Here is a 13,525-nt window from a genome sequence, read left to right on the forward strand (position 1 = left end):
AAAACTCTCAAGTAAACTTGAGTGAGAACGATGTATCAGTAAGTAGCTCCTGGCGGCCCTAAACAACAGTTTATACCACAGCTCCAAATGCATTTATATGTGATTAGACACAAACCATACATGAACGCTCAGTGGCAAAGCAGTCCTACCTTCAGTCCCCAGCACTCCCCAGTTACATATTTCTCAGCATAAATATGCTGATGTATCTGGGGTAAGATGGCTCCCTGCCACGCTGTCCCGTCTGCAGTCTAATGGCTTAGTAATTGACTCTCATCCTTAGCGTTCTACTGGTCGGCCCTCCCTCCCACCCCATGTTTCTAGTTTATTTATAACCATACAATAGCAGTGTGATCAAATCTGGCCTCAGGAAGCTCCACAAACCACAGTTTTCCTCAGTAGGTGATGGCCATCCAAGCTGTGCTGTTGGCAGGTCGTCACCCATTGATTATAGACAAACAATAGACGCTCCTTTGAAGCTCCCCTAGCCAGCCGCTTCTGGTGAAGCACTTACTGTCTGCAGGGAGCCTGTTCCATATGGCTGTGATCATGAAGCAGAAGCAGGGTGCCCAATGGTGCCAAGCAGTATGAAGTCAGTTCAGTGTAGAGTGGAGGCCTGTGAGGCCTGTGTGTTCTCACTCACCTCCTGGGATCTCAAACAGAGACAAACCTGTGTGAGGCAAGCACTCTACCCGAGTCACTTCTCTAGCTGAGGCTTGGCTTTTTAAATAGATGTGTTTGAGTAAACAGAGAACAATTTACTCCAGCCCTTTAAAACCCACGGGTGCAGGTGTAGGCGTAAGAATTAGTATTGTGAGCTCTCTTAGCAAGAGGGAGAGCTGTGCCACAAACCCAGGGATGACCAGGAGTAGAAACCATAGGAGCCGAGAGCAGATGCCGTAGCCAACACAAAGCCCAAAGGGCAAGTCCAGGTTCAAACCCAGGTATCCAAGGATGGTGTGGGATGTGCAGCAAAGCCAAGGTGAGGGTAAGGGCTAGAGCCACAAGAAGCACGTGAGCTTGGGACAGTGTGGCTAGGTTCTGTGCAGCCTAGGAACACAGAACATGTTTCAAACAGTTTAAAGGAAATTCACCTCCCAGACATCCATTAGTTATCACTGTATGCTCATAGACGAGCCTGATTCAAGTCAATGGTTCCCAGACTGCATAAGGGCAGGTTGAGGCTTTCTGATTCCTTGAAACTGGGAGTTGTTATGGGTAGTGACCTTGGTATTGAACAGCAATGTGAGAACCATCCCCTTCAATGACGCCCGGCAGCCATGAGGCCCAGGCAATGACTGGGTGTGCTGGGGAGGCTGGCTGAGGAGGGGCAGGAATTATAGACCGATGGATGGATGGATGGATGGATGGATGGATGGATGGATGGATGGATGGATGGATGGATGCATGCATGCATGCATGCATGGATGGATGCATGGATGCATGGATGGATGCATGGATGGATGCATGGATGGATGCATGGATGGATGCATGGATGGATGCATGGATGGATGCATGGATGGATGCATGGATGATGGGTGGGTAGGTGGATGGATGGGTGGATGGATGGATGGATGATTGGTGGGTGGGTAGGTGGGTGGGTGGGTAGGTAGATGGATGGATGGTGAATATAAGTGTATTTTAATATTTATTTTTATATGTAATTTTTTTCTAAAACTCCAATAGAATGTCCTTTAAAAAATAGATCTTGAATTTTCACCTCCAAGTTTCTCACTACATGTTCTGGTCTTCATTAAATGTGAGGGGAATCTGTTTTCACCGATGCGCCTCGAGTGAAAATGGGGGATGGGGATGGGTGGTGCAAGCATTGTGCCATCAGAACCTTGGAGTCAAACTCTGTTTGTGATTTCTGCTCTTTGAGAATTTAACCTTTTTTTTTAACCTTCATAAACTCGGTGTTTTTAAAGACTTTTTAATGTTTCTGTGTGTTACATGTAATACTTGTGTGTATATATATATTCATTAAAAGGATAAATATACATATCCCATTAGCACTAAGTCCTGGAGTATTTCCTCCATGCAGGCCTCAAGTGCAGGAACGTGAGATTAATCCGGTATGGAAGCCTTGACACCAGACCACATTCGGATCCAGCACTCTGTAAGAACAGGAAGCAATTGAAGAGCAGGCCTCTTTGGGTCTTTCTGTCTCACAAGTTCCTCGTTTTGCTGGCTCTCATACCGGTTTCTCTGTGGCATTTTAAAGAGTACCACAGCCCATTGTTTTGTAAAACATCCTTTGTTTTGGGACCCAGAGTATGAATTTTTGGCAGGCGAGTCGCTGACAGCAGCATTCCGTTCAGTGTGCCCTCTCCGGCACTGAGGAGTGGTTCGCTGAAGTGAGGTGGAGGTGTTCTCTCCACTGTACTGCACTGAAGTTGCTGCTGTTTCCCGTTATGGTTAGTGTGTGTTTGTGGCATGTGCTCCAAGACTGTCAATACCCATCCATTAGTTTGTCGTTCTTTGCCTGTACTAATACTGCGGTGGCTGCCGAGTGCTGGTGCCTTACTCCACCGTTCTTCCTGTCCTTTCACACTGGTTGGCAGGCTACATTAGAAAGGCCCTTCCTCCTCCTCTGTCTGTACTCTGATCCCTTGGCTGTGAGCCCCCCCTCCTTAACAGACTCAAGAGTATGGCTACCCTTCTTTGCTTTGCTGCTCTAGTTATCCCTGACTCTTAAGTCAGCATTTGAATACAAAGGGGGCATCTTTAAACTGACTTTTACTTAGCCGCAGGCTCACCAGCCTCTCTCTGCAGTGTTCTCACTTCAGCTCCCACTCCAGAGCTGTGTTCATGGAGTGCATCTTGGTAAGGCGACATTCTGGAGAAGCTCCCCAAATAGGATTCTTATTCATACAGGGACCAATGAAACCCAGAGAGTAACAATATTTTTTCATTCACAGCATTGGAGAAAAGCCTAAGAGATTGTCGGTAGTGTGGCTGCTACCGCATATGTTGAGTATTATTATTAATTATAACAGGCATTTCTCTTATGAACAACACCTCAAGAAGAACATCCATCCTAGTCCATCCTAGCTGTTTCTTCAGAGTTACTTGGAGATATTTTGCCTCTAAGCACAGGCTAGAGCCTAAAATAATATAATGACTTTTCCAAATGTTATTTATCTTGTTATATTTAAGTGTTAACTTCTAAATTGCTCCAAAGTTTTACTTATCTAAAATTATTACTTCTACTGACCACAAGAGGGTGTCAGTGAGCTTAAAAACCGAAGTGTCTCGGCCTAGTCAATGTTAAAATCCTATCTGCTGAGCCATTCCTCTGTCCTCACTGAGTGCCTCTCTGTCTGCTCTCACTAACATTCAGGCGCCTTGGTTCCGTGATGAGGATGGGTGGTTGAACCTGGCTTGTCGGGGTACACCTAAGGATGGCAACATTGTGGAGGCTACAGAAGGATAAAAAGAGATACTTCGGGGTGTCTGTCAATCGGCTCCAGAGAGGGGGTGACTGAGAGGTTCCTGCAGTTTCCAAAGTCATTTAACTCTGGTGACATTTTTCCTAGCTGGACCACCATGCACTTCTTGCCTCCTGGTTAAACTCTACCCTCTATCATGGCCCCTGAAAATAGACGTGGGGAAGTCCCTAGATCCCCTTGTCTCTCATCCCAGTGTCGCCACATTGAGTAATGCCCGTTGCCTGCTATTACTATTACTGTGGCTTCTTTAGGCTTATTGAGGACCAGTGCCCAAACCTGGCTTGTTGGGGGCACAGGCCATGAGTGCTAAGTCCAATAACACATATCCTTTGTGGCTGGGTCATTTTGAGCTGCTTAACTCCTCCCTGGCCTGCTTCTTTCCCTCGGAAGTGGGAGGTGCTTGTGTGTACATGTAGAGGCCAGAGGTCAAGGTTGGGCATCTCCTATTTAACCTGGCGCTCACTGATTCAGCCAGACTCCCAGGCCAGCAGCTCCAGTGTCTCTTTCGTGCTGAGTACAAATCCCCCATGTGCTCTAGGGGACTGAACTTAGGCTTCATGGCAAGCACGTCTCCACCTGAGCCAGCATCTGAAATGTACAACCTCTGAGTAAGCTGCCTCTGCAAATGTCGCCCTCCTGAAAGAGTTACAGTTAGAGAGCACAGTCAGTTGGGTCTTTGCACTAGAAGAGCTTTGACCCTCAAATGAAAGTCTTTTATGAGAAGCGTTGGGTAAGGCGGCATGTCCTGGAAAATGGGACACAGAATGGGTCCTATTGAAGCCACAAGGTACAGAGAAATGTCCTTGAGCCCATAATCCGGGGAGGAGATCCTCCTTCCCGAACTGTTAGTATGTGTCCTCAAGCACTCCCTTCTCCTCTTTGGCTTATTTTTTCTATAAAATCAGGTATATTATAATCTAATCAGGGCTACACAGAGAAACCCTGTCTCAAAAAACAAAAAACAAAAAAGGGGGGGTGGTGGATCCTGACAGCCCTGTTTCTGGTGTGTGGCGTTCTCTCTCCATTTTGAGGTTTAAATAATTTAGCCACAGTGGCTGGGCCAGCAAAGAGCAAAGCTGTAATATCAGCCTGGTCCTCGCAGTTCCATCAATTCAAAACCAAAAAAGATGGGCAGTGCCCACCTGCTTCCCCAAGATAAAGTAAAAACAGAACTGTGTCGATCAGAAAGGGGAGAAGGGAAGGAAAACTATCAATTTCTCCAAATACTACCTCAGTATAAGATTTAAAATATTATCATGGTATTCATTGTGGGGGAAATCTAATCTGCCCAGAATGGTGTCTTAGTATGTTCTGTATTTTGTGAATGACAAAGCAAGATTCTTTACTCCTAGAAAAATTCAAACAATGAAGCCAGACCACTCTCCTCCCAACCTCAGACGTGCACTGTGGGCTCCATGCCTTCACTCTGCCCACTGCACTGCTGTGCCCCAGCCTTTGTAGCTAAGGGATGCCTGGTGAGCCCAGCAGCCTTAGCTGATCACACGGTGATCTTTCACTCTGATCTGTCTGGAAGGCAAACTTCCCAAGCCCAACGCTGGTGTCTGAAGGCTGGCACCCCCAATGCAGCCTGTAATCCTGACCCCGGGCTGGTGCTCAGTAGAGTGTTGGTATGGTGGAGTCAGTGGATGTGTGTCTGAGTTCCCTCGAGGCCCTGGGGAGAGCTGCAACATTCACAGCTCACTACGGTGACAAAGAACTCTTTGAGCAGTTTCATTGTTAGCCTTTCTTTCCTACTGATAAGTTTGTGGCTCCTGAATGAAACCTGTGAGTCAGGTGGCCATATGTCCTACAGTCTGTTTGTAATGACCATTTTTATCTGTCTGTAATATGTATGGACTCCAGCTGGTGGTGGAATGTCATCCTTCTAAGCAGTGAAGCCCAATGTGAGCATTTGGTATTTTCTTCTACCTTTAGAGGTACCTTTAAATTCTCTGATTTCATAGAAGCCCAAACTCTGAACATTATAAAGGTTCATTTCAAAAGAAAAAAAAGTGCCACCGCCACCCAACCAGCAAACCTGTAGAAATTATGTAGAATTATGTGAAACTTTAAAAATTGTTATTAAATACCAACATACTCAAATCAGCAAACTTTATAGATCTTCTCTACTCAAAATATTCACCTAGAAATACACAAAATAACATTATCCTACAAGAAACACAAGTGATATAATTACCTCTCTAGGTAGCTCAGGTTAGCAGCTCTTAGGGTTACTACTGCTGTGGTCAAGCACCGTGACCAAAAGGAACTGAAGGAGGAAAGGGTTTATTTGACTCATATATCCTCATCACTCTTCTTCATGAAAGGAAGTCAGCACAGGAACTCAAACTGAGCAGGACCCTAGAGGCAGGAGCTGATGCAGGGGCCATGGAGGGGTGCTGCTTACTGGCTTGCTCCCTATGGCTTACTCAGTGTGCTTTCCTATAGATCCCAAGACTACCAGCCCAGGGATGGCCCCATCAACAATGGGCTGAGCCCCCTCCATTGATCACTACTTAAGGAAATGCCCTACAGCCGGATCTTATAGAGGCATTTTCTCATAGAGGCTCAACTAGCTGTCACAGTAACCTAATGTAAGCGAAGGCTACTTATTCCTTTTATTGTACACATTGAGCTTTCCTTCTGAATACTTTTGACAGAAAGAGTCGCAGATTTCAGGTACTTTTAGGCTTTTGGAACGTTTGTGTGGATGATGAAGTTTCTTTGGGATGGTACTCAAATCTGAACACGAGATTCGGTTCCTGAAGGCAGCTTCACACAGTAATTTTAGCATACTGACCATGCCTATCACTTGACTCTGGCATGGAAATCTCTACTCGTAGCAGTGACTCAGCTCTCCAAAGGTTCAGGTTTGGATCCACATTAGCGATGCCAAGGTTCCCAAGTGCATAGAGAAAAGTTGTTTACTGTGAGTGGCAGAATATCTGATCCTTGATTGAAAAGGGAGATTTGCAAAGTCTAGAATTACAACCCCCCTCTAGTCAGATCTACTAAACTGCTCAATTCAGTCATTGTAACTAGTAGCATAAACATGCCATTCTTGATCAGAAATTGTAGGCTATGATTTCATGTTGGCAACATCACAGGTAGCCATCAGCCCACTTTCTGTCTTTATGGGGGAAGGGGTGTTTGTCAATTCTGAACATTTTGTAAAAGATAAAATCTATGTTATGTAAGTCTTTATGGAAATCTTTATTCAGTTATAATATTTTAAAGTACACCTATGCTATAATAGACTCCAGAACTTCAGTCTCTTTTATTTCTGAGTACTATACCATTGCATAAGTATGTAGTGAATACTTGTGTTCTCACTTTTGTATGGACACAGGCTTTTGGTCATATTGCATGTGCACCTGGGTGTGAGTAGCTGGGTCATGAGAAAATTCCATGTGTAGCTCTTGAAGGAAATCCCAGACTGTCTTTCAAAGCAGCTGTGTTATTTTATATCCCCACTGCAGTATGGCGGGTTCCTATTTCTTCACATTTTTGGTAGTGGTTATCACTGTCTGTCCTTTCATGGGAATGTCCATAGTCATGGTTTTGACTTACTCTTCCCAGCAGTGAATGATGTCGCACATCTGTCTGGTCATCAAGTGTCTGTTGGCTGTCTGTGTATCTTTGGGGAAATAGCTATTCAAATCCCTTGCCCATTTTCTGCTTTGTCTGTTTTTTTGCTGTTCTATTATCAAAATTCTTTATATAAAAGCTCCTATCTGGTTATGATTTGCAAATACATGTTGTCTTTCTGTGGGTTGTATTTTCGCCTTCCTAGTAGTGCCCAGTGAAGCATACAACCTGTTTTTCTTTGCTGTCTCAGTTAGGGTTTCTGTTGCTGCAACAAAAAAAAACATGACCAAAAGCAGGTTGGGGAGGAAAGGGTTTATTCAGCTCACACTTCCTCACTGTTCCTCACTGAAGGAAGTCAGGACAGGAACTCCAACAAGGCAGGAACCTGGAGGCAGGAGCTGATGCAGAGACCATGGAGGGGTGCTGCTTACTGCTCACCATGGCTTGCTCAGTGTCCTTTCTTGTAGAACCCAGGACTACCAGCCCGGGGATGGCACCACCCACAATGGGCTGTGCCCTCCCCATCAATCACTAATTAAAACACTGTACAGGGTTGTGTACAGCCCAACCATACAGAGGCATCTTCTCAGCTGAGCTTTCCTTCTCTCAGGTGACCATAGTTGGTGTCTAATTGACACAATTACTTATGCTTTGGGTGTCATATCTAAAAAGGCATTGCCTCATCCAAAATCACAAATATCTATCTCTATGTTTCTTCTAGGCATTGTATATATTTGGGACTTAGTCTAAGCCTTTGAGCCATTTTGAGTTCATTGTTTTTGGTATGTTATAAGATAGGAATCCCAAGTTAATTCTTTGTGTATGGCGATTCAATTGTCATAGCACCATTTTTGTTTATTTATGTGTTTTTGAACACTGTAGAAACAATTGAATTGTTCTGGTATATGTACAAAACCATCTGACCATGAAGTCAAGGGCCTCTTCATTTTGTTCCATTAATGTCTAGCTACGTCAGTCCTGCATTGTCTTGAGTTGTTAAATGAGAGAGCATGAGTCCTCAGCAGTGTGGGCTGTCTTGGTTCCCTTGCGTTTGTTTGCATGCACGTTTTAGAACTGGATTATTGGTTTTACCAGGAAACCAGGCAGGGTATTAATGGAGATAATGCGAAATCTTTAGGTGAATGTGGAGAATGTTGCTACCTTAACAACGTTAATGCTCCTGGTAGGTCATGGGTGTGCAGGTGCTATTTATCGAGCCCATGAGTATGCATATCCTTGTACTTATCAGGGTCCTCACATTCCTTCCAAGAATGCTTTGTAGTTTGCAGAGTATAGGTTTTACATTGTTTTATCCTTAATTTTATCTTTGAATGTTCATTACCAGCATAATGGAAATAATATTTAGTTATTTATCTTGTTTTCTGCAGCATTGCTGACCCAATAACTTGTTCTAATAGTTTTTAGTAGAATCCTTGGAATTTTCTATTTATTTATTTATTTATTTATTTATTTATTTATTTATTTATTTATTTGTGGTTGGTTGCTCGGTTGGCTGGTTGACTAGCCTCCTGAGTGCCGGGATTACAGGCATGAGTGAGCTGTTCTAGTCATACAAGCCTGTGCCATGTACTTCTTTCTTTCCCATCTGACCACCTTTAGTTTTCTGTTCTTTCCTAGTCCTGGCAAGACTCTCTAGTATAGTGTTGAGTGGGCATGGTGGAAACGTCCTCATCTTGTTCCTTATCAGCAGAGGGGCAGCTCTTACTCTTTGATTGACAGCTGTCATATTATCTTACTCTTTGATTGACAACTGTCATGTTATCTTTGCATTTTCATATGTAACTCTTATTGGGTTGTTGAATTCTTCCATTTTTCATTTGTTGAACATTTTTGTCATGAATTTCTCAAATGCTATTTAAGCATCTGTTAAGATAAAGATAATCATGTATTTTTACTCTTTATTCTAGTAATTGTGAATTGTATTAATCTATTTTTCATGCATAAGTTCAACCTTGCATTCCTTAAAGCCCACTTGGTCATGATATATAATCCTGTTTTTACTACAATGGGCTCAGTTTCATATCACTTTGTTGAGAATGCTCATGCCTGCACTGCATGTTGGGCTATAGAATTTGTTTAGTATAATTTCTTTTTCTACCTTTTGGTATCAGTCATATTGGCCTTTTGGGTCAGTTGACAAATGTCCTCTCTTTCTGTTCTTTAGAAGAGTTTATGAAGAATTCCTTAAACTCAATTCCTCAATTCCCTAAATGTTTGATACAACTTAGAGGTTATAGTATCTGATTTTGAGTTTTCTTTGAGGAATAGGCTTTTTAAAATTGTGTGTGTGTGCGTGTGCGTGGTGTGTGTGTGTGTGTGTGTGTGTGTGTGTGTGTGTGTGTGTAAGTGCATGTTATAGGACTGCTTGGGGGAGCTGGTTCTCTCCTACCATGTGTGTTGTGGGCTCAGACTCAGGTTGTTAAGCTTGGCTGCAGGCACTTTTCTCTCTGAACAATCTCACTGGCCCCTAGAAAAAGGCTTTCAAGTTACTAGTACACTCTCTTTAAATTGCAGGCAATTTGAGGTGTTAAGGATATCAGATAGTGTAGGCTCTGACTTAGAGCTTGTCTGTCACTAACACCTTCTCAACTCAAGTAAACTGTTAAAAAAACAAAAAGGAAAAAAGAGATTATCAAACAGACGCCATTCAAAATACTAATCTACTTGAATGTATGTATTAGTAAATGGACCAGTCCTCAGGTCCTCTTAGTGCACCAGTAGTAGAAACTGAGCAGGGGTGGAGGGACTTTGACCTGAGAGGGCAAAGCAGATGTTCCTGTGTCTCTCCAAGGTCCAACCTGACCACCCACCTCATGTTGGAGCATAGGAAAGGCAGAGCAGGAGAAAGTGTGCTCGAGTCCTCCTTATGGAGGTGAGTCAGACACCAGGTAGACACTACCCAGCCCCTATTGCATATTTAATACTCAGTGATTCTGTCTTCTTGTACTATGTAGGCCATTGGGTGTCCTTGTCTTTTCCCAGTCAGATGAAGGGAGATGTGGCAGGGAAACTCTGAAGGTCATGCCTCTTCTCTCAGACAGGAAACAAAGCTATGGATAGTGTCTGGTTTATTCTTCTAAAACCGAACCAACGGTTCATTTTATGTCACACCTGTTTATTACTATGAATATCTTGAGACAGAGGCAGCCCTAAGTCTTGCAGGACCCAGCTCTAGAATTGGGCAGAGCAGAGTGAATCCTGAGCTCCTTGTTCTCACTGTGTGATCATGGCAGCTGCCTGTGCAAGCCTCAGTGTTTTTGGATGAAATGGAAGGGATAAGACTTGAAATATACATAGAAGATATTTCACTGACTGGATATCATTGACATTTAGGCGTCATCATAAACCATAGGGTATTTCCAGTGTCCTTTGTGATCTGAAAAGAATTGGCCCTGTTCACACCCAGGCATAGAGGCACAAAAGACAGTATCACAAAAACTGACCTCAGAGACACAGAAACCCTGACCCTATCCCCTCTTATTGTCCCCCACTCCAACACAACACATATCCATCTCAAATAATAGGGGCCTGTAGAATTTGATATTTATTGTTAGGGTTTAAATCTCAGCCCATGCCCAGACAGAACACACCAAGCCAACATGGTTCCACATGGAGAGATTTAATGAGAGAAGAGGAGAAAGGCTGGCCATGAGCATATGGGGGGATGATGGGGAGAAAAGAGACAGGGACAAGGGGCACAAGAAGAGGGAGAGCAAGAAAGAACAAGAAAGAGAGGAGGAGCCAAGCAGCCCCCTTTATAGTCAGGCACAGCTGGCTGTTGCTAGGCAACTGTGGGGCGGAGCATACCTGGCTGTTCCCAGGTAGCTGTGGGGGTGGAGCTTAGACGGAATACTAACATTTATTATTTGAAAATAGAAACTGTCACATAAAATCTAAACAAAACACTGTTGTTGAACTCTGTAGAGAATTTTCTAGGACTATTCAACAGAGAAGAGCCTCAGGGTGGGCTGTGTAGGATTTGAGCTGACATGGTGCTAGTAAGATGCCTACAAGATCTGAGATGGGTAAGGTGTTTCTGTAATAATGGTGTAATCTTCTTCATTGGCATAAGTTCATTAAATATTAAAATCAGTGCCCATTTTAACTTGCTACGATGAAGAGATGTATAAATAATAGGAAATATTTCACTTTACTGCTGTTCCTTTTGGTTTCAAATGTGAATGCTGCTCTTCCATGATCCTAACCTTGTGAGCCATCTGCTCTGTGGGCCTTAAACTCCGACTGAGTGCAGAGCATCCGGACACTGATGTAAACTGTGTGCCAGCATCCCATACTCCTGAGGACTGCCTGCCCTTGGCTCTGTCCATCCTGGAGATGTCTTCTTCAGAGCCTCTCGTCCACAGGCTGCGACTGGGGCTCTGCAAGTGATGGGAGTTGTCTGTCTCCTGGGATGTTAGACTGAGCAGGGCTGTCAGCAGAGTATCTGAGGAAAAGGTTGTTTTACTGTGTGCTAAATGTAGCTTCAAGCAAGAACTATTGTTTGAGACCTTTTATAGACATAGATGAAATTCCTTTTGCCATTTGAACAGTGTTTACATTCAGGACAGCCCAGCTGAGTCTGGACCCTGTGAAGGGCTCTTTTGTTCTCACTTCCTCACCCTTTGACTCACCTTGTTTTTATTCCCTTGTTTACTTTTCGCGGGAAATAAAACCCATCTCCCCAGTAATGTCAAGGGAAGAGCTATTTCAGAAAGCTTAGTTGATGATAGAAAAAAACTTTTAAAACCTGAACCAGATAAATATTGTAAGCTCAAGCTTCCAAAAATTCTTTAGTTTTTTTTTCCAAACACTAAAAAGGGAATCTTTTTTTAATCATCCTAATTAGGAGCAATCAGGCTCAGGAAACCTGGCCCTGCACATGGGGTGCGAAGCATGGCACAGAGACCTGTTCCTGCAGTGCTGGGAGAGCTAACGGTGCAGGGCTCTGAAACAGTGTCTTCCCAGACTTTCATAATGAGCTTAGCTTCGGCTGGCTGAGCCCGAAGTCTTTGATAAATACTTATTTATTGCTGAATTTCCCCTTGTTCTCACATGTTCAGTGCTACCACAATTCCCCATACTGACTTTACACCCACTAATCTTTTCCTAAAGAAATGTCTTCGGGGTGGCACGTTCAAATAACAGTTTTTGGATTTTTAAAATTTTTCTTTTAAAACAGGGACCCTTTCCATGCACATGGCCTGGTGTATTTAAGAGAAGCTTATTGTCTGTAGATTTGTATTTGAGTGCTTTGTGTGCATTTAACCTTACTGAATGTGCAGCAGCGGGTTACCTGTGGGTTAGAGATCATTTATTCAAACCCTTCTCCAGTTACCCAAAAGACGACTTACATTTTTTAAGTATCATAAAAGCTTCCCATCTGCATTTAGGTCCCAGGTTTCACCCCGAGCAGAGCGTAGGTCAGAGACCCATCTGCTCGGAGGAACTTTTATGGGACTATTTTCTTCAGTATCTGAGAAGGCAGTGTGCCCTGCTGCTATTGTCAGGAAGCCTAGGTGAGGGGAAGGCAAGAGACCTGTTCCTGCCCCTCTGCCCCTCCTGTAACAACAGCCTTGCGATGCGGGCCAGTGGTCCCGCTGACATTTGAGAAGACACCACCTCCAAGAATATACCCAGTGTCCTGTGACCCAAACATCTCCAGGTCCTGTTCCTGACTGTCTGTGTGTATACAACACTTGTTACTGGGCTTCTGGGGGGTGCAGTGGTCCCTTCCAAATGTCTCCTCGCTGATGTATGTGGATTCCTGTACATCTGTCTGACACATGCATTAAAAGGGAAAACAGAATTCTGGGACTTTTAAGAACATGTTCTCTACTAAAAGCCAGTCTAACGGATTTGCACCATCTGGCTTTGGGACTGGCAAGACTGGGCTTAGCATTAACAGTTTGTGTGTCAATGGATAAGCTGTTTTCTTCCTTGAGTTTTACTCTCCTGCCCTGCGGAGTGGAAATTGCACAATATGGAGAATTGTGAGTATTAGCCGTGGTCTGTAAGGCGAATAGACTGTAAGGGGGTGTTGTGCTGTGCACAGCCCAGGCCTCAGTGGTGCTCAGTAGCAGGCCCGTGGGCTGACTGCGCTAACTGCGTGTTCCTTAGCCACCAGACTCATCCTTATTGCCTACTCTACAGGTGAAATAGGAGACGCTTCTCCTAGAAGCTTTTATAGAGGGAAAGCAGTGCACGTCCTCCTCTTTACGTCTTGTGGAACATGTTTCCTTCCCGTTAGACGCATGCCAGGAAACATATAAATAGTAAGACACCAGAGGGGCACATATGCTGCATTTGGTATTATCTGACTTAAAATATGTTGAAGTTGACAAACAGACAAGCCAAAGACATTGAAGTGCAAACTTGAATTTGGAATTTGCAGGAGAGGCGGGCGGAAACAACCTTTCCCTCACTACTTGAACATATTTCTTCTCATTTTTGTAAGATAACTTTCTCTC

The 13,525-nt window shown here is 43.9% G+C and overlaps 1 protein-coding gene and 1 long non-coding RNA gene across 4 annotated transcripts in view; one reads left to right on the forward strand and one right to left on the reverse strand.

Annotated features, from left to right (window-relative positions):
• Window positions 1-13,525, forward strand: part of Vwa8 (von Willebrand factor A domain containing 8) — a 324,101-nt gene that overhangs the window by 262,285 nt on the left and 48,291 nt on the right. The window lies entirely within an intron of this gene.
• The window catches only part of LOC134482158 (uncharacterized), a 39,783-nt gene continuing 36,921 nt past the window's right edge, over window positions 10,664-13,525 (reverse strand). For both annotated transcript variants that reach the window (XR_015639002.1, XR_015639003.1), the window contains one exon: window positions 10,664-11,502. This is a non-coding gene — a long non-coding RNA (uncharacterized LOC134482158). The remainder of the gene's footprint in view (window positions 11,503-13,525) is intronic.

Source organism: Rattus norvegicus, chromosome 15 (assembly GCF_021556685.1).
Source record: "Rattus norvegicus strain SHRSP/BbbUtx chromosome 15, alternate assembly SHRSP_T2T, whole genome shotgun sequence".
NCBI classification, from domain to species: Eukaryota; Metazoa; Chordata; class Mammalia; order Rodentia; family Muridae; genus Rattus; species Rattus norvegicus.